Genomic DNA, 19,224 nt, shown 5'->3' with positions numbered 1-19,224 from the left:
TTTGGGTAGAGTTTTTTGGGTCTTTAAGGTATAGGATCATATCATCTGCAAATAGGGATATTTTGACAGTTTCTTTACCTATTTGTATTCCTTTTATTTCCTCTTCTTGCCTAATTGCTCTGGCTAGAAATTCCAGTACTATGTTGAAAAGGAGTGGGGAAAGTGGGCACACTTGTCTTATTCATGATTTTAGGGGAAATGGTTTCAGTTTTTCACCATTAAGTATGATGTTGCTGTAGGTTTGTCATATATAGCTTTTATAATGTTGAGATACTTACCTTCTATTCCTAGTTTTCTTTTCTTTTTTTTTAATTATTCTTATTTGCATACAAGGCTTGGGTCCTTTCTCCCCCCTGCCCCCACCCCCTCCCTTACCACCCACTCCGCCCCCTCCCTCCCCCCTCCCATTCAATACCCAGCAGACACTATTTTGCCCTTATTTCTAATTTTGTTGAAGAGAGAGTATAAGCAATAATAGGAAGGAACAAGGGTTTTTGCTGGTTGAGATAAGGATAGCTATACAGGGACTTGACTCACATTACTTTCTTGTGCGTGTGTGTTACCTTCTAGGTTAATTCTTTTTGATCTAACCTTTTCTCTAATTCCTGTTCCCCTTTTCCTATTGGCCTCAGTCGCTCTTAAGGTATCTGCTTTAGTTTCTCTGCGTTAAAGGCAACAAATGCTAGCTAATTTTTTAGGTGTCTTGCCTATCCTCACCCCTCCCTTGTGTGCTCTCGCTTTTATCATGTGCTCAAAGTCCAATCCCATTGTTTTGTTTGCCCTTGATCTAATGTCCGAATATGAGGGAGAACATATGATTTTTGGTCTTTTGGGCCAGGCTAACCTCACTCAGAATGATGTTCTCCAATTCCATCCATTTACCAGCAAATGATAACATTTCGTTCTTCTTCATGGCTGCATAAAATTCCATTGTGTATAGATACCACATTTTCTTAATCCATTCGTCAGTGGTGGGGCATCTTGGCTGTTTCCATAACTGGCTATTGTGAATAGTGCTGCAATGAACATGGATGTGCAGGTGCCTCTGGAGTAAGTCTTTTGGGTATATCCCCAAGAGTGGTATTGCTGGATCAAATGGTAGATCGATGTCCAGCTTTTTAAGTAGCCTCCAAATTTTTTTCCAGAGTGGTTGTACTAGTTTACATTCCCACCAACAGTGTAAGAGGGTTCCTTTTTCCCTGCATCCTCGCCAACACCTGTTGGTGGTGGTGTTGCTGATGATGGCTATTCTATCAGGGGTGAGGTGGAATCTTAGCGTGGTTTTAATTTGCATTTCCTTTATTGCTAGAGCTGGTGAGCATTTTTTCATGTGTTTTCTGGCCATTTGTATTTCTTCTTTTGAGAAAGTTCTGTTTAGTTCACGTGCCCATTTCTTTATTGGTTCATTAGTTTTGGGAGAATTTAGTTTTTTAAGTTCCCTGTATATTTTGGTTATCAGTCCTTTGTCTGATGTATAGTTGGCAAATATTTTCTCCCACTCTGTGGGTGTTCTCTTCAGTTTAGAGACCATTTCTTTTGATGAACAGAAGCTTTTTAGCTTTATGAAGTCCCATTTATCTATGCTATCTCTTAGTTGCTGTGCTGCTGGGGTTTTGTTGAGAAAGTTCTTACCTATACCTACTAACTCCAGAGTATTTCCTACTCTTTCCTGTATCAGCTTTAGAGTTTGTGGTCTGATATTAAGAATCCTTGATCCATTTTGAGTTAATCTTGGTATAGGGTGATATACATGGATCTAGTTTCAGTTTTTCTCAGACTGCTAACCAGTTTTCCCAGCAGTTTTTGTTGAAGAGGCTGCTATTTCTCCATCGTATATTTTTAGCTCCTTTGTCAAAGACAAGTTGCTTATAGTTGTGTGGCTTCATATCTGGGTCCTCTATTCTGTTCCACTGGTCTTCATGTCTGTTTTTGTGCCAGTACCATGCTGTTTTTATTATTATTGCTTTGTAATATAGTTTGAAGTCAGGTATTGTGATACCACCTGCATTGTTCTTTTGACTGAGTATTGCCTTGGCTATTCGTGGCTCTTGTGTTTCCATATAAATTTCATGGTAGATTTTTTGATCTCTTTAATGAATGTCATTGGAATTTTGATGGGAATTGCATTAAACATGTAGATTACTTTTGGGAGTATTGACATTTTTACTATGTTGATTCTACCAATCCATGAGCATGGGAGATCTCTCCACTTTCTATAGTCTTCCTTAATCTCTTTCTTCAGAAGTGTATAGTTTTCCTTGTAGAGGTCTTTCACATCTTTTGTTAGGTTTTCACCTAGGTATTTGATTTTTTTGAGGCTATTGTAAATGGAATTGTTTTCATACATTCTTTTTCCGTTTGCTCATTGTTAGTGTATAGAAATGCTAATGATTTTTCTATGTTGATTTTATATCCTGCTACCTTGCTATAGCTATTGATGATGTCTAGAAGCTTCTGAGTCGAGTTTTTTGGGTCTTTAAGGTATAGGATCATGTCGTCTGCAAATAGGGATATTTTGACAGTTTCTTTACCTATTTGTATTCCTTTTATTCCTTCTTCTTGCCTAATTGCTCTGGCTAGGAATTCCAGTACTATGTTGAATAGGAGTGGAGATAGTGGGCATCGTTGTCTGGTTCCTGATTTTAGAGGGAATGGTTTCAGTTTTTCTCCATTAAGTATAATGCTGGCTGTAGGATTGTCATATATAGCTTTTATAATGCTGAGGAACTTTCCTTCTATTCCTAGTTTTCTTAGAGCTTTTATCATGAAATGGTGTTGGATCTTATCAAAGGCTTTTTCTGCATCTATTGAGATGATCAAGTGGTTTTTGTCTTTGCTTCTGTTAATGTGGTTTATTACATTTATTGATTTTCATATGTTGAACCACCCCTGCATCCCTGGTTGAAGCCTACTTGATTGTGGTGAATAATCTTTTTGATGTGTTGTTGAATTCGGTTTGCCATTATTTTTTTGAGGATTTTTCCATCAATGTTCATTAAGGAGATTGGCCTATAGTTCTCCTTTTTGGAGGTGTCTTTGCCTGGTTTTGGGATAAGTGTAATACTGGCTTCATAAAATGTGTTTGGCAGTTTTCCTTGGGAAGTGGGTCTCCCCTCCTCTCCTGTGGAGTTTTCCTCCCTCAGCCACTCTCACAAGCTTTCCATCTCCTGGTTGCTGGGTGCACGCCCCTGCTCCTGCCAGAGCCTCTGGGGCCTACCCGGCTTGTTTATTTACAGTCCCAAGAAGGATTCCCTTCCCCCAATCTTCAGTGCTCAGGGCGCCCCACCCTCTTTTCCACATGTCTTTATTGTTCTTATTGCTTATTACTCAGTTTCTCTTTTTTCCCCAGGTGGAGGTCAGTCTGTCCAGGGGACTATGCTGCTCTGGCCCAGGCTTGTCTGTGGGAGTACTGCGGTACCGCGAAGCTCACCTGGTCCGCGTCTTCCCAAGCCGTCTGGGCATGGGCGACTGGTGGCCCGGGGGCCCTCATTGTTTCTCCGTTTAACGTGAAGTGGAGATTCTCTGTGCCAGCAGGAGGTGTGGAGGGGTCAAAGTTGTGCCTTTTCTCAGTGATTATGCCTGCAAAGTGTGTCTCTGGCGTCTCTCCAAGATTTCACCATAGGAGGCTTGCTTTCTGCTTCCTCCCTCTATTCCTAGTTTTCTTAGAGCTTTTATCATGAAATGGTGTTGGATCTTGTCGAAGGCTTTTTCTGCATCTATTGAGATGATCAAGTGGTTTTTGTCTTTGCTTCTATTAATGTGCTGTATTTCATTATAGATTTATGTATGTTGAACCACCACTAAGTTCCTGGGATGAAGCCAACTTGGTCGTGGTGAATTGTCTTTATTGCCTTTATTTTATTGAGTATGTTTGCATTGATGTTCATTAAGGAAATTGGCCAATAGTTCTCCTTTTTGGAGGTGACTTTGTCTGGTTTTGGGATGAGTGTAATACTGGCTTCATAAAATGAGTTAGGTACTAGAGAAAAGGTTAGATCAAAAAGAATTAACCTAGAAGGTAACACCCACGCACAGGAAATCAATGTGAATCAACTCCCTGTATAGCTATCCTTATCTCAACCAGCAAAAACCCTTGTCCCTTCCTGTTATTGCTTATACTCTCTCTACAACAAAATTAGAAATAAGGGCAAAATAGTTTCTGCTGGGTATCGAGGGGGGGAGAGGGAGGGGGCGGACTGGGTGGTAAGGGAGGGGGTGGGGGCAGGGGGGAGAAATGAACCAAGCCTTGTATGCACATATGAATAACAAAAGAAAAAGGAAAAAAAAATAACAATAACTAATAATAATAGAAGTGAAAGGTCTAGAAAGCATTGTTTCAAAACCAAAGCTGACTCAACCACTAAAAAAAAAAAATAAAAAAAATAAAATGAGTTAGGCAGTGTTCTTTCCCTTTGTATTTCATGGAACAGTTTAAGGAGAGTTGGTATTACTTCTTCTTTAATGGTCTGAGAGAATTCAGCAGAGAATCCATCAGGTCCTGGACTTCTGTTTTTTGGGAGACTATTTCTACCTCAATTTCATTTTGTGCTATGGATCTATTCAGGTGATAAATATCCTTTTGGTTCAATTTTGGATGCTCATAAATATCTAGAAATCTGTCCATTTGTTCAAGATTTTCAGATTTATTGGAGTATAGGCTCTCAAAGTAGTGTGTGATGGTTTCCTGGATTTCTGTGGTGTTGGTTGTTATCTCCCCTTTTGCATTTCTGATTTTACTGATTTCAGTTTTTCCTCTCCTCATTTTAGTCAGGGTTGCCAGGGGTCTGTCAATTTTTGTTTCATTGGTTCTTTGTATGTTTTTTTTCTATTTTATTGATTTTGGCTCTTATTTTTATTATTCTCTCCTGTTTGTTTTGGGATTTGCTTGTTCTGGTTTTTCTAGGAGTTTGAGATGTAGCATTAGGTCATTGATTTGAGATCTTTCTGTCCTTTTAATATATGCACTCATGGCTATAAACTTTCCTCTCAGGACTGCTTTTGCTGTGTCCCATAGGTTCCAGGAGGTCGTGTTTTCATTTTCATTAACTTCCAGGAACTTTTTAATTTTCTCTTTTATTTCATCAATGACCCATTGATCATTGAGCAATGTGTTGTGCAGCTTCAAACTGTTTGCATATTTTTTACTGCTTTTTTTTTGTTGAGTTCTTGTTTTAATGCACTGTGATCAGATAGACTGTATGGGATTGTTTCTATTTTCTTATATTTGCTGAGGCTTGCTTTGTGCCCTAAGATATGATCACTTTTGGAGCAGTTTTCTTGGGCTGCTGAGAAGAATGTGCATTGTGCAGAAATTGGATGAAATATTCTGTAGTCATTGGCTAGGTCTATTTGATCTATGGTGTGATTTAGATCTTGGATTTCTTTATTGAGTTTTTGTTTGGATGACTTATATATTGGTGATGGGAGGTATTAAAGTCTCCCACTACCACTGTGTTGCAGTTTATATATGTTTTTAGGGCCTTCAGCGTATGTTTGATAAAATTGGGTGCATTGACGTTGAGTGTATATAGGTTGATAATTGTTATTTCCTTTTGGTGTGTTTCCCCTTTTATTAATATAGAGTGTCCTTCTTTATCTCATTTGATCAATGTCGGTTTGAAGTCTACTTTGTCTAAGGTAAGTACTGGTACACCTGTCTGTTTTCAGGGGTTATTGGCTTGGTAAATCTTCTTCCAACCTTTTACCCTAACCTAGTGTTTTTTTCTGTCAATGAGATGGCCTTCTATAAGCAACAGATTGTTGGATCTTTCTTTTTAATCCAGTTTGTCAAATGGTGTCTTTTGATTGGGGAATTAAGTCTGTTAGCATTCAGTGTTAGTATTGATAGTTATGTGGTGATTCTTGTCATTTTGTTGTCTTTTTTTTAAGGGATTAATTGTGTGCAGCTAAATCAATGTTACTCTCTACTTTCTTGCTTTTTCTTCTCCTGTGGTTTGGTACTGCCTGTCCTTTCATGGTTTTGTATGTTTTTATTTTCTGTGTGCAGGATTCTTTGAAGAATCTTTTGTAGTGGTGGCTTGGTGGTCATGTATTGTTTTGGTTTTCTGCTTATCATGGAAGGCTTTTATTCCTCCATCTATTTTGAATGATAGTTTTTCTGGGTAGAGTATCCTAGGGTTGAAGTTATTTTCATTCAGTGCCCCAATACCTCACTCCATGCTCTTCTTGCTTTGAAGGTTTCCATGGAGAAATCTGCTGTGATTTTGATGGGTTTACCTTTGTATGTTATTTGTTTTTTCTCTCTTTCAGCTTTCAATATTCTTTCTCTATTCTCTGTGCTTGTTTTAATGATAATATGTCATGGGGTAGTTCTATTTTAGTCAAGTCTATTTGGTGTCCTGGAGACTTCCTGTACCTGAATGGGCATAGTTTTCTCTAGATTTGGGAAATTTTCTGTTATTATTTTGTTGAATATATTATGAATTCCTTTTGCTTGCACCTCTTCTCCTTCTTTTATACCCATGATTCTCAGGTTTTTGTCTTTTGATAAAGTCAGTGAGTTCTTGCATATTCCTTTCACAGGGTTTGAGTTGTTTGAGTAATAGTTCTTTTGTTTTTCCTTTAATTTCTGTTTTATCTTCAGGTTCTGAGATTCTGTGTTCTGCTTGTTCTATTCTGCTGGAATGGACTTCCATTTCATTTTGTATTTGTGTTTCATTTTTTTCTGAGGTTTTCTATATCATGGGTCACTTCTTCTTTAATATTGTCAATTTTCATCCTTAATTCACTTGTCTCTGTATTTATGGTGTTCTCTATTTTACTTTGGTATTTATTTAGGGCTCCTATGAGTTCACTTATTTGTTTTTCTGTCTTCTCATATTCTTTGTTTTTATTGTCTTGGAATTTCTTGAGTGCCTCCTTTGTGTTTTGGTTGACCTTGTCTAATAATGTCTCCATGAAATTCTCAGTGATTTCTTGCAGGATTTCTTCTTTCAGGGTGTTCTTATGGGCTTTTTTGGGTTCCTTGTGATAGTTTATCTTTGTTTTGTTGAGGTCTGGAACTGGGTATCCATTTTCTCCATTTCCCTCTGAATCCTGTTCTAATTTATTTGTGGGAGGAGAATGGATTCCATCCCTTTTCTGTCTTCCCATCATTCCACTTGGTGCTGTTACTGTCCCTGTTCTGTTGGTCTGCATCTCCCAAGCAGATTTCGAGCCAGAGTCTGGGGCATGGGAGCCCTCCTGGTTTCTCAATGTAACATGGCATGGAGAAGCTTTGTGTGGACTGGGGGTTTGGGGTGTCAGAATTTTGCTTCTTCTTGGTGGTTTTTTTCTGCTAAGTGTGGTTTCAGCATCTCAGGAAGATTTCTGATTTATGGGTCTCATGCTGTCTGCTTCCCCCTCTAGTCACCATCTTGCATCTCTTTTGGTTAGAATTTGCATGGATTTCACCCCCCCCATCATTTTACTTCCATTCCTTTTTTGTCTTGGAAATTAAAGTGTGTCTCTTTTAGACAGTATATAGTTGGATAATGATTTATTTTATTCATTTTGCCAAAATTTGCTTTGTAATATGAATTTTAAAAATATTTACTGTAATTATAAATAAATAGGATTTATTTTGATATTTGTTTTTGATATTTGCTATGTACTCTTTGTTCTGTATTTGTGTGTGTGTATGTGTGTGTGTGTGTGTGTGTGCATGTGTGTTGTGTTGTGTTACTTAGTATTTGCTCTGGACATTACAATTACTATATTAACAACAATCTAGATTTTATTAATGCCACCTTAATTTCAATAGTATCCAAAATATTTTTAGTCCTTTGTGCAAACTATATAGTTGTCTTTTAAAGAAGAAAAAGAGAAAAAGAAAAAACATGTTTATAATATCTTTTATACTGACTTATAGTTATTTTTTCAGCTACTCTTAATTTTTTCCATGTGGATTTAGTTGCTGTTTAATGTCCTTTGATTTAAGTCTAAAGGATTCTCTTGGTATTTTTTTTGGAGCAGTTCTAGTAGTGATGAATTCTCAGTTTTTCTGATAAAGTCTGAATTTCTCCTTCATTTGTGAGCATAGTTTTTCTTGTTTGAAAGTCCTGTTTTAGCATTTTGTTTCTCTTTTTTCTTGGTTGTATTGGGGTTTGAACTCTGGGCCTCATGCTTGCTGAGCAGTTGCTCTACCATTTGAGCCACTCTACCGGTCCTTTATTTTAGCAGTTTGAATACACCATTCCATAGTCTGCTTTGTTGATTTTTCATCCCTCTTCTAGCTTAAAAGCTGGAGGTTACATGCAGGAAAATCCAAATAGAGGACCAAAGACTATAGCTATTGCCTACAATACTGGTTATAAATAAGGGTCTAAATCTAAGCAAGAAAAGAGGATTTGCCCACTCCCCCAGCTCCAGAATACTGGCAAATTTTGCTCAGGGGTTTTATTCTATAAGAACAGAGAGATCCATAGATGTCACCAAGGTAACTGACTTTGTTTGGTCAGAATGTGAGGATGGTTAAGGTTAAAGACACTCACAGAAAAAAATGGAGATCTTGGTGGTAAGCAATTAAGAGGAGGTGTCCTTCCATAGGAGCAACAAACTAACTATAGATCACCCAGAAGACCAATCCAGAAAAATAGGCAAGTAAGAGTAGGACTCTTGATATTTAAGCAAACTTTAAGGAATGGTTCAAAGATGGCCATTGCAAAGGGATGTGGATCAGGATGATATCGGGAAGTGGAGCAACTTATAACCAAGGATAATTCTATGAACTAAGATCAAATGGAAAATATAAAATAGTTGTGAAGTAATACATGAAAATGATAACAAAGAATTTGAATAACACATACCTCAAACCAAGAGAACTTAGTCAACAGCAAATTCTAGTAGTGGGCTTATAAGTTACAATTCAGATAAAATAAAATTCATTTCAATGAGTTTCTCATGCAGTGGAAACTAAAGTTAGAACTCAGAATCTTCAAGATAGAGCAACCCCATGGACTCCAGATTCAACTGCAATTTATGGAGGGCTATAACCTGAAAAGAAGTACAGAGGAATGGTATAAGCCTTAAAAAATTATCACTGTCACCCAATGTTATTTTTTGTCTGATTTGATCTACTTATCTGCCTTAATAAAATCTGCCTTTAAGAAAAACTTTGGATGGATATAATGCCAAGTAGGAACAAAATTCTTTAAAATATCTAGCTCACAATGAAAAAATTTTAGGCTTGAAAAGAGACCTGATAAAGCAAGTGGGAGATGAAATAGACAGCAGAAATAGATTTACAGAAGATGAAAATCTAACGTAAACAGAGAAGGACATTAAAATAACAATTATGGAGACTTCCACCCCTACTGAGAATGTAGAAAACTGCAAAGAATGTTTCTCCTGACTCAATAAAGAGAAAAAAGATAGATGAGATATAGAATCATAACTTTTTCTTTTTTTCACCTCATTTTCCTACTTGAAGTCATAAATCATCCAAGCAATCCAAATCCCAAGATGGATAATCCAGGCAAAAAAACAGGACATAAATTTCTAATGAATTGCTACAGATAAAGCATGCGCTGCCTTGTCAGTTTGGGATAGTTGAAGTGCGTAGGGATAAGGGTATTTCACATTCACTCACAATGTCTTCTTCATGGGCCTCTATAGGGATCTCATCATAAAGATGGAGAGCAGCACAGGAGACGGTACAGTGACCCCAGTGTCACAGAGTGCAAGAGGTGATTAGCTGCTAGGGGAGCAACACAGAGCTCCAGCATTTCCAAGTCTTTCTCATATAAGAAGCAAAACCATTAAGTCACTAGATGGGTGAAGAAACCTTTCACCACAGGGTATAGGCAAAAAGTTCACTGCTTCTGAGGTAAGAGTAGAAGCAAAACAAGTGTCCCTCTTGTTTGGAGCTACAAAGCAAGATTTATTGCTGCTGTTAAAAGTTGAAGCAAAACCTCTCTACTTCTGGATGAGGTACCAGAAACTGTAGGAGAAACTAAGAACCAACTAACAGCAAGCAAAGGTCTGCTAACTCTGAGTAAGTGGTGAAAAACAATCACCAAGATTAACCATATGTACAGTTCACAGCTTGGGTATTGTGGGGAAGAGGAGCAAGCTGCTGAGAAGATGTTCACAAGCCCAATTGCAAAGATGTTTGCTTTCAGAGAACTTAGAATTAAGTAACAAGAGTGAGACATAAGTTAAGAGAAAGGCCTTCGTCTGCTTAGGCTATTTACAAAATGGCATAGACCAGGTGGTTTAAACAACAAGCACTTATTTTGTATAGTTCTTATTCCAGAAGCTGACAGCAGAGGAAATAATTCCTAACTCAGGGACTAAACAAGAAAACTACAGACCAAATATCACTCATGAATTTAGACATGAATATATCTTTAAAAGAAATATATCCTTAATAAAAAGTAATAGAGTTTAATAATATACTAAAAGAATTACACAACATAATTGAGTGGGTTATCACAGGAATGCAAGGCTGATTCAACATTCAAAAATTAATGCAATCTGTTGCATCAGTGAGCTAGAGAAGAAAAAATCATGTCAGTATATCAACATGCAGAAAAAGTTTTGACAAAGATAAAAGTATTAACACAATCATGATTAAAAAGTTCTCATTAAACTAGGTATAGAAGAAGGAAGTTAGTCAACTTGATAAAGAAGTTCTACAAAAAACCTTATGCAAAACTCAAAGCTTTCTGACTAAGATCAGGACCTAGGCAAGGATGTCCCTCTCACAATTCCTTTTCAGTACCACTCTAGAAGTCATCAGTAGTGGAATAAGACAAGAAAAGGAAATGGAAGGTATACAGAACTGGAAGAAATAATCAAATGTTTTGTTTACATATGAAAAGAGTGCTTAGAAAATCCAAAAGAATCAGTAACAACCAAAAAAAATTCATGGAACTAATAAATGATTAAAAATATTACAGAACACATAGGCAATCAATTCCTTATACACCAGGAAAGAACAAGTGGAATTGGAAATTAGAAACACATTGCCATTTACATTAACACCTCAAAAATGAAGTAAACTTAGGTATAAATATAATAAAGGAAATCTTTAAAAGGAAAACTGTAAAATTCTGAGAAAAGATATAGAAGAAGAACTAAATAAAACTGAGATATCATCCATGTTCATAAGCAAGAATACTAAAATATCAAATGGAAACTTCCAAAAGTAAACCACTTGTAAATTTTAAATTGCTCTCCATTCTGAGTAGTGTGATGAAATCTTGCACCATTCCACTTCATGCTACTCACATCATGAGTTATTGCTTTGCTTACATACAGTACAGTAAGAAGCTACATTCGCATAAGTTTTATTATAGCATATGGTTATAATTGTTCCATATGATTATTAGTTATCACTGTCAATCTCTTACTATACAATATGTATAAATTGAATCTAATCTTAGCTATGTACACCTACTAAAATGTAATACATATAGGATTCAGTACTATCCACAATTTTAGGCATTCACAGAGGGTTAACTTTTGAAAAAATCATAATTCTCACACTTATTGAGGAATTAATTTCACTTTTTCTTCTTGTGTTAGTAGCGGCATCATATATATTCTATAAACTTATGAACTTACTTAACTGATGTTTCTCTGCCACTTAGAAATGATATTTAACTATAATACAATTGCAAGTTCAAAGTTATGATTTTTAAAGTTCTTTTAAGATATTACTTTATTATGTTCTTATAAGAAATGTTGATATTGAGAAGTTTTGTCAAACTTGTGTCTTGACAGATCATGTGCCATTTTCCAGAAATTCTACTTTGGTATATTTTAATTTCCTCTACAATTTTCCTAGGTGTGGGTTTTTTCACTTTAACTTACTTGATGTAGCAATCTACAAGTCTTCATATTGAGATTTCTCTCTTTACTTGCTTGAAATTTCTGTTAGTTTTTCAATTCCTTCCTTTTCTCCAGATTTATTTCTTTCTGTCTTGGACCCTGATGAGTAGATGCTGGTTCTATACCTGTTAGAATTCCAGTAACATTTCCTATCTCCATTTTTTTCTTGCCTTATTGGTAGGTTGATATCTCACTTTAACAATATTCATCCTACTTTGAATTTTTCATTGTTAACATCACAACTTAATAACATTTGTATTTCTATATTTTACATAGACACAGCAAGTAGTTCAGATTGTTGGCACAGGTTTCTATGGCCATACTTGTGATAAAATGAGTTAGTGAAATGCAAGATCAGAAGTTGCTTTCTATCCATAATTTCAATTACTCTCCTACTGCCTCCTCCCAGGTTGAAGTTAGTTCTTAACTTTGCCTCACCATTGTTCCTCCACTAACCAGTTCAATCTTCATTGTACCCAAGGAATGGGCTCACTCTGATGTGGTTAATTTTGTGGCTACTTACTTCCATTGGCATGACTATTTCTCTAGAGTTGATTTTGGGAGTGGGTAACCCTTGTTAGTTTACTGTTTGGGAGAAATAGGGAGTGAGAGCATAAAAATAAATTATCCCATTTAAGAATACATAGTTTGAGAATATAATACAAGCAGTCATTGTGTGTGAGCCAGATTGTATGAAATGTTATCAATTAATACAACAAATTACAACTTCTAAAACTAAATGCTCCTTTATCTCTGTGACTGAAGTTGTCAGTTGAGGAAACTGTGTAGATTTTTCAGAGTAATCTAAGACATACAAGGCACACCACAACTTTCTGCAAGTAGAGATCAACAAAGCCTTTCATTACTGTTAATCAGATACCACCAAAAGTGCAGGATATTTTCATGTTCATCACAGAAACTTTTGCATTTGTAACCTTAGTGGTTTGTAACAGGAAGGAGAAATTTGGTATATGGAAAAAAAAACGGTTGCTTTTGCATTCAGGGAAAAGGGTGTGCTATGTGTAAGACTGATAAGAGTTAATGCCTTATGTGTACTGTGTTACAAGAGGTCGGTCAGTGCCCAATAATTACAATTAGATTTATTTTTCTTCCAGTAAGTCTGCTTATGTGCACAAGGTTCCTGCTTGCACCTACAAACCAGACTAGTCTGTTTATATGCTAAAATTCTGTCATGTTCATATGCTGAAATTTGAGTAGTGCTTTGTTGGTCTAAACAAGGCTGGTTTAGACTCCAAGTAGGAAAAATGCATAAATTCTGGCTTGTGCACAGGACACTGCAAATGCAAGAATTAGGAAATCAACGAATGGTCAAATAGTGATCCTAGGGAGTAAAATTTTTCTCTGATTTCCTGCCCATGAATAAAGCATAAGATCTGAAGTAGATAAAATTCTCCTCTGCCTCTGATGGAGGAAGATTTTCCTTTAGCCTGCTCTCCTGTTACCTGTCTATACCTGAGGCAGGAGGGTCAGTTTTTTTTTCAGCTTACACATATATGTATGTATATATACATTATATACACATGTTTACATAACACACTTGCTGTATAAATATTTATTTATAATCATATAATTACATATATGGAAAAATATAATGTGTCCATACATTACAAATTGCAGTAGAAAATGTATATCACATATATAAATCATGTTATAATAACAAAATTTATATTCTTTTCAAGGGCATATGAAATATTTAGCAATTTTGTCATACACTGCAACATTAATAAAAATCTCAATAATTAAAAATTTTTTTTATTATTATTATTCATATGTGCATACAAGGCTTGGGTCATTTCTCCCCCCTGTCCCCATCCCCTCCCTTACCACCCACTCCACCCCCTCCCTCTCCCCCCCTCAATACCCAGCAGAAACTATTTTGCCCTTATTTCTAATTTTGTTGTAGAGAGAGTATAAGCAATAATAGGAAGGAACAAGGGTTTTTGCTGGTTGAGATAAGCACATTAATTTCCTGTGCGTATGTGTTACCTTCTAGGTTAATTCTTTTTTTTTTTTTCATTTTTCTTTTATTATTCATATGTGCATACAAGGAGGCTTGGTTTATTTCTCCCCCCTGCCCCCACCCCCTCCCTTACCACCCACTCCACCCCCTCCCGCTCCCCCCCTCAATACCCAGCAGAAACTATTTTGCCCTTATCTCTAATTTTGTTGTAGAGAGAGTATAAGCAATAATAGGAAGGAACAAGGGGTTTTGCTGGTTGAGATAAGGATAGCTATACAGGGCATTGACTCACATTGATTTCCTGTGCATGGGTGTTACCTTCTAGGTTAATTCTTTTTAATCTAACCTTTTCTCTAGTTCCTGGTCCCCTTTTCCTATTGGCCTCAGTTGCTTTAAGGTATCTGCTTTAGTTTCTCTGCATTAAGGGCAACAAATGCTAGCTAGTTTTTTAGGTGTCTTACCTATCCTCACCCCTCCCTTGTGTGCTCTTGCTTTTATCATGTGCTCATAGTCCAATCCCCTTGTTGTGTTTGCCCTTGATCTAATGTCCACATATGAGGGAGAACATACGATTTTTGGTCTTTTGAGCCAGGCTAACCTCACTCAGAATGATGTTCTCCAATTCCATCCATTTACCAGCGAATGATAACATTTCGTTCTTCTTCATGGCTGCATAAAATTCCATTGTGTATAGATACCACATTTTCTTAATCCATTCGTCAGTGGTGGGGCATCTTGGCTGTTTCCATAACTTGGCTATTGTGAATAGTGCCGCAATGAACATGGATGTGCAGGTGCCTCTGGAGTAACAGTCTTTTGGGTATATCCCCAAGAGTGGTATTGCTGGATCAAATGGTAGATCGATGTCCAGCTTTTTAAGTAGCCTCCAAATTTTTTTCCAGAGTGGTTGTACTAGTCTACATTCCCACCAACAGTGTAAGAGGGTTCCTTTTTCCCCGCATCCTCGCCAACACCTGTTGTTGGTGGTGTTGCTGATGATGGCTATTCTAACAGGGGTGAGGTGGAATCTTAGTGTGGTTTTAATTTGCATTTCCTTTATTGCTAGAGATGGTGAAGCATTTTTTCATGTGTTTTCTGGCCATTTGAATTTCTTCTTTTGAGAAAGTTCTGTTTAGTTCACATGCCCATTTCTTTATTGGTTCATTAGTTTTGGGAGAATTTAGTTTTTTAAGTTCCCTGTATATTCTGGTTATCAGTCCTTTGTCTGATGTATAATTGGCAAATATTTTCTCCCACTCTGTGGGTGTTCTCTTCAGTTTAGAGACCATTTCTTTTGATGAACAGAAGCTTTTTAGTTTTATGAGGTCCCATTTATCTATGCTATCTCTTAGTTGCTGTGCTGCTGGGGTTTCATTGAGAAAGTTCTTACCTCTACCTACTAACTCCAGAGTATTTCCTACTCTTTCTTGTATCAACTTAAGAGTTTGTGGTCTGATATTAAGATCCTTGATCCATTTTGAGTTAATCTTGGTATAGGGTGATATACATGGATCTAGTTTCAGTTTTTTGCAGACTGCTAACCAGTTTTCCCAGCAGTTTTTGTTGAAGAGGCTGCTATTTCTCCATCATATATTTTTAGCTCCTTTGTCAAAGATAAGTTGCTTATAGTTGTGTGGCTTCATATCTGGATCCTCTATTCTGTTCCACTGGTCTTCATGTCTGTTTTTGTGCCAGTACCATGCTGTTTTTATTATTATTGCTTTGTAATATAGTTTGAAGTCAGGTATTGTGATACCTCCTGCATTGTTCTTTTGACTGAGTATTGCCTTGGCTATTCGTGGCCTCTTGTGTTTCCATATAAATTTAACAGTAGATTTTTCAATCTCTTTGATGAATGTCATTGGAATTTTGATGGGAATTGCATTAAACATGTAGATTACTTTTGGGAGTATCGACATTTTTACTATGTTGATTCTACCAATCCATGAGCATGGGAGATCTCTCCACTTTCTATAGTCTTCCTCAATCTCTTTCTTCAGAAGTGTATAGTTTTCCTTGTAGAGGTCTTTCACATCTTTTGTTAGGTTTACACCTAGGTATTTGATTTTTTTTGAGGCTATTGTAAATGGAATTGTTTTCATACATTCTTTTTCCGTTTGCTCATTGTTAGTGTATAGAAATGCTAATGATTTTTCTATGTTGATTTTATATCCTGCTACCTTGCTATAGCTATTGATGATGTCTAGAAGCTTCTGAGTCGAGTTTTTTGGGTCTTTAAGGTATAGGATCATGTCGTCTGCAAATAGGGATATTTTGACAGTTTCTTTACCTATTTGTATTCCTTTTATTCCTTCTTCTTGCCTAATTGCTCTGGCTAGGAATTCCAGTACTATGTTGAATAGGAGTGGAGATAGTGGGCATCCTTGTCTGGTTCCTGATTTTAGAGGGAATGGTTTTAATTTTTCTCCGTTAAGTATAATGCTGGCTGTAGGTTTGTCATATATAGCTTTTATAATGTTGAGGAACTTTCCTTCTATTCCTAGTTTTCTTAGAGCTTTTATCATGAAATGATGTTGGATCTTATCAAAGGCTTTTTCTGCATCTATTGAGATGATCAAGTGGTTTTTGTCTTTGCTTCTGTTAATGTGGTTTATTACGTTTATTGATTTTCATATGTTGAACCACCCCTGCATCCCTGGGATGAAGCCTACCTGGTCGTGGTGAATAATCTTTTTGATGTGTTGCTGAATTCGATTTGCCATTATTTTGTTGAGGATTTTTGCATCAATGTTCATTAAGGAGATTGGCCTATAGTTCTCCTTTTTGGAGGTGTCTTTGCCTGGTTTTGGGATAAGTGTAATACTGGCTTCATAAAATGTGTTTGGCAGTTTTCCTTCCCTTTCTATTTCATGGAACAGTTTAAGGAGGGTTGGTATCAGTTCTTCTTTAAAGGTCTGATAGAGTTCAGCAGAGAATCCATCAGGTCCTGGACTTTTCTTTTTGGGGAGACTCTTGATTGCTGCTTCAATTTCATTTTGTGTTATAGGTCTATTCAGGTGATTAATTTCCTCTTGGTTCAGTTTTGGATGATCATATGTATCTAGAAATCTGTCCATTTCTTTTAGATTTTCAAATTTATTTGAATATAGGTTCTCAAAGTAGTCTCTGATGATTTCCTGGACTTCCATGGTGTTTGTTGTTATCTCCCCTTTTGCATTCCTGATTCTACTAATTTGGGTTTTTTCTCTCCTCATTTTAGTCATGTTTGCCAGGGGTCTATCGATCTTGTTTATTTTTTCAAAGAACCAACTTTTTGTTTCATTAATTCTTTGTATGGTTTTTTTGGTTTCTATTTCGTTGATTTCAGCTCTTATTTTTATTATTTCTCTCCTTCTATTTGTTTTGGGATTTGCTTGTTCTTGTTTTTCTAGGAGTTTGAGATGTATCATTAGGTCATTGATTTGGGATCTTTCAATCTTTTTAATATATGCACTCATGGCTATAAACTTTCCTCTCAAGACTGCCTTAGCTGTGTCCCATAGGTTCCGGTAGGTTGTGTTTTCATTTTCATTGACTTCTAGGAACTTTTTAATTTCCTCTTTTATTGCATCGATGATCCATTCTTCATTAAGTAATGAGTTATTTAGTTTCCAGCTGTTTGCATGTTTTTTGTCTTTACTTTTGTTGTTGAGTTCTACTTTTACTGCCTTGTGGTCAGATAGTATGCACAATATTATTTCTATTTTCTTATATTTGCTGAGGCTTGCTTTGTGCCCTAGGATATGATCTATTTTGGAGAAGGTTCCATGGGCTGCTGAGAAGAATGTATATTGTGTAGAGGTTGGATGAAATGTTCTGTAGACATCTACTAGGTCCACTTGATCTATTGCATATTTTAGATCTTGGATTTCTTTATTGAGTTTTTGTTTGGATGACCTATCTATTGATGATAATGGAGTGTTAAAGTCTCCCACAACCACTGTGTTGGCGTTTATATATGCTTTTAGGTCTTTCAGGGTATGTTTGATGAAATTGGGTGCGTTGACATTGGGTGCGTACAGATTGATGATTATTATTTCCTTTTGGTCTATTTCCCCTTTTATTAGTATGGAATGTCCTTCTTTATCTCGTTTGATCAATGTAGGTTTGAAGTCTACTTTGTCAGAGATAAGTATTGCTACTCCTGCTTGTTTTCGGGGGCCATTGGCTTGGTAAATCTTCTTCCAGCCTTTCATCCTAAGCATATGCTTATTTCTGTCGGTGAGATGAGTCTCCTGTAAGCAACAAATTGTTGGATCTTCTTTTTTAATCCATTTTGTCAAACGGTGTCTTTTGATAGGTGAATTAAGTCCATTAACATTAAGTGTTAGTACTGATAGGTATGTGGTGATTTCTGCCATTTAGTTATCTTAGTTGTTTGAAGGTTTGATTGTGTGTACCTAACTTGATGTTACTCTCTACTGTCTTGCTTTTTCTTATCCTGTGGTTTGGTGCTGCCTGCCTTTTCATGGTTAAGTTGGGTGTCACTTTCTGTGTGCAGGATCCCTTGCAGAATCTTTTGTAATGGTGGCTTTGTGGTCACATATTGTTTTAGTTTCTGCTTATCATGGAAGACTTTTATTGCTCCATCTATTTTGAATGATAGCTTTGCTGGGTAGAGTATCCTGGGGTTGAAGTTATTTTCATTCAGTGCCCGGAAGATCTCACCCCACGCTCTTCTTGCTTTTAATGTTTCTGTTGAGAGTCTGCTGTGATTTTGATGGGTTTACCTTTGTATGTTACTTGTTTTTTCTCTCTTGCAGCCTTCAATATTCTTTCCTTAGTTTCTGAACTTGTTGTTTTAATGATGATATGTCGTGGAGTAGTTCTATTTTGATCTGGTCTGTTTGGTGTCCTGGAGGCCTCTTGCATTTGTATGGGAATATCTTTCTCTAGATTTGGGAAATTTTCCGTTATTATTTTGTTGAATATATTACGCATTCCCTTCGCTTGCACCTCTTCTCCTTCTTCGATGCCCATGATTCTCAAGTTTGGTCTTTTGATGGAGTCAGTGAGTTCTTGCATTTTCTTTTCACAGGTCTTGAGTTGTTTAATTAGTAGTTCTTCAGTTTTTCCTTTAATTACCATTTCATCTTCAAGTTCTGAGATTCTGTCTTCTGTTTGTTCTATTCTGCTGGATTGGCCTTCCGTTTTGTTTTGCAGTTCTGTTTCGTTCTTTTTTCTGAGGTTTTCCATATCCTGGCTGTTTTCTTCTTTATTGTTGTCTATTTTTGTCCTGAGTTCATTTATCCATTTATTCATTGTGTTCTCTCTTTCCCTTTGGTGTTTATACAGTGCTTCTATGGTTTCCTTTATTTCTTCTTTTGCTTTTTCAAATTCTCTATTTTTATTGTCTTGGAATTTCTTGAGTGTCTCCTGTACATTTTGGTTGACCCTATCCAGTATCA

Source organism: Castor canadensis, chromosome 6 (genome assembly GCF_047511655.1).
Source record: "Castor canadensis chromosome 6, mCasCan1.hap1v2, whole genome shotgun sequence".
Classification (NCBI taxonomy): domain Eukaryota; kingdom Metazoa; phylum Chordata; class Mammalia; order Rodentia; family Castoridae; genus Castor; species Castor canadensis.
This window is presented reverse-complemented; position numbering follows the sequence as displayed.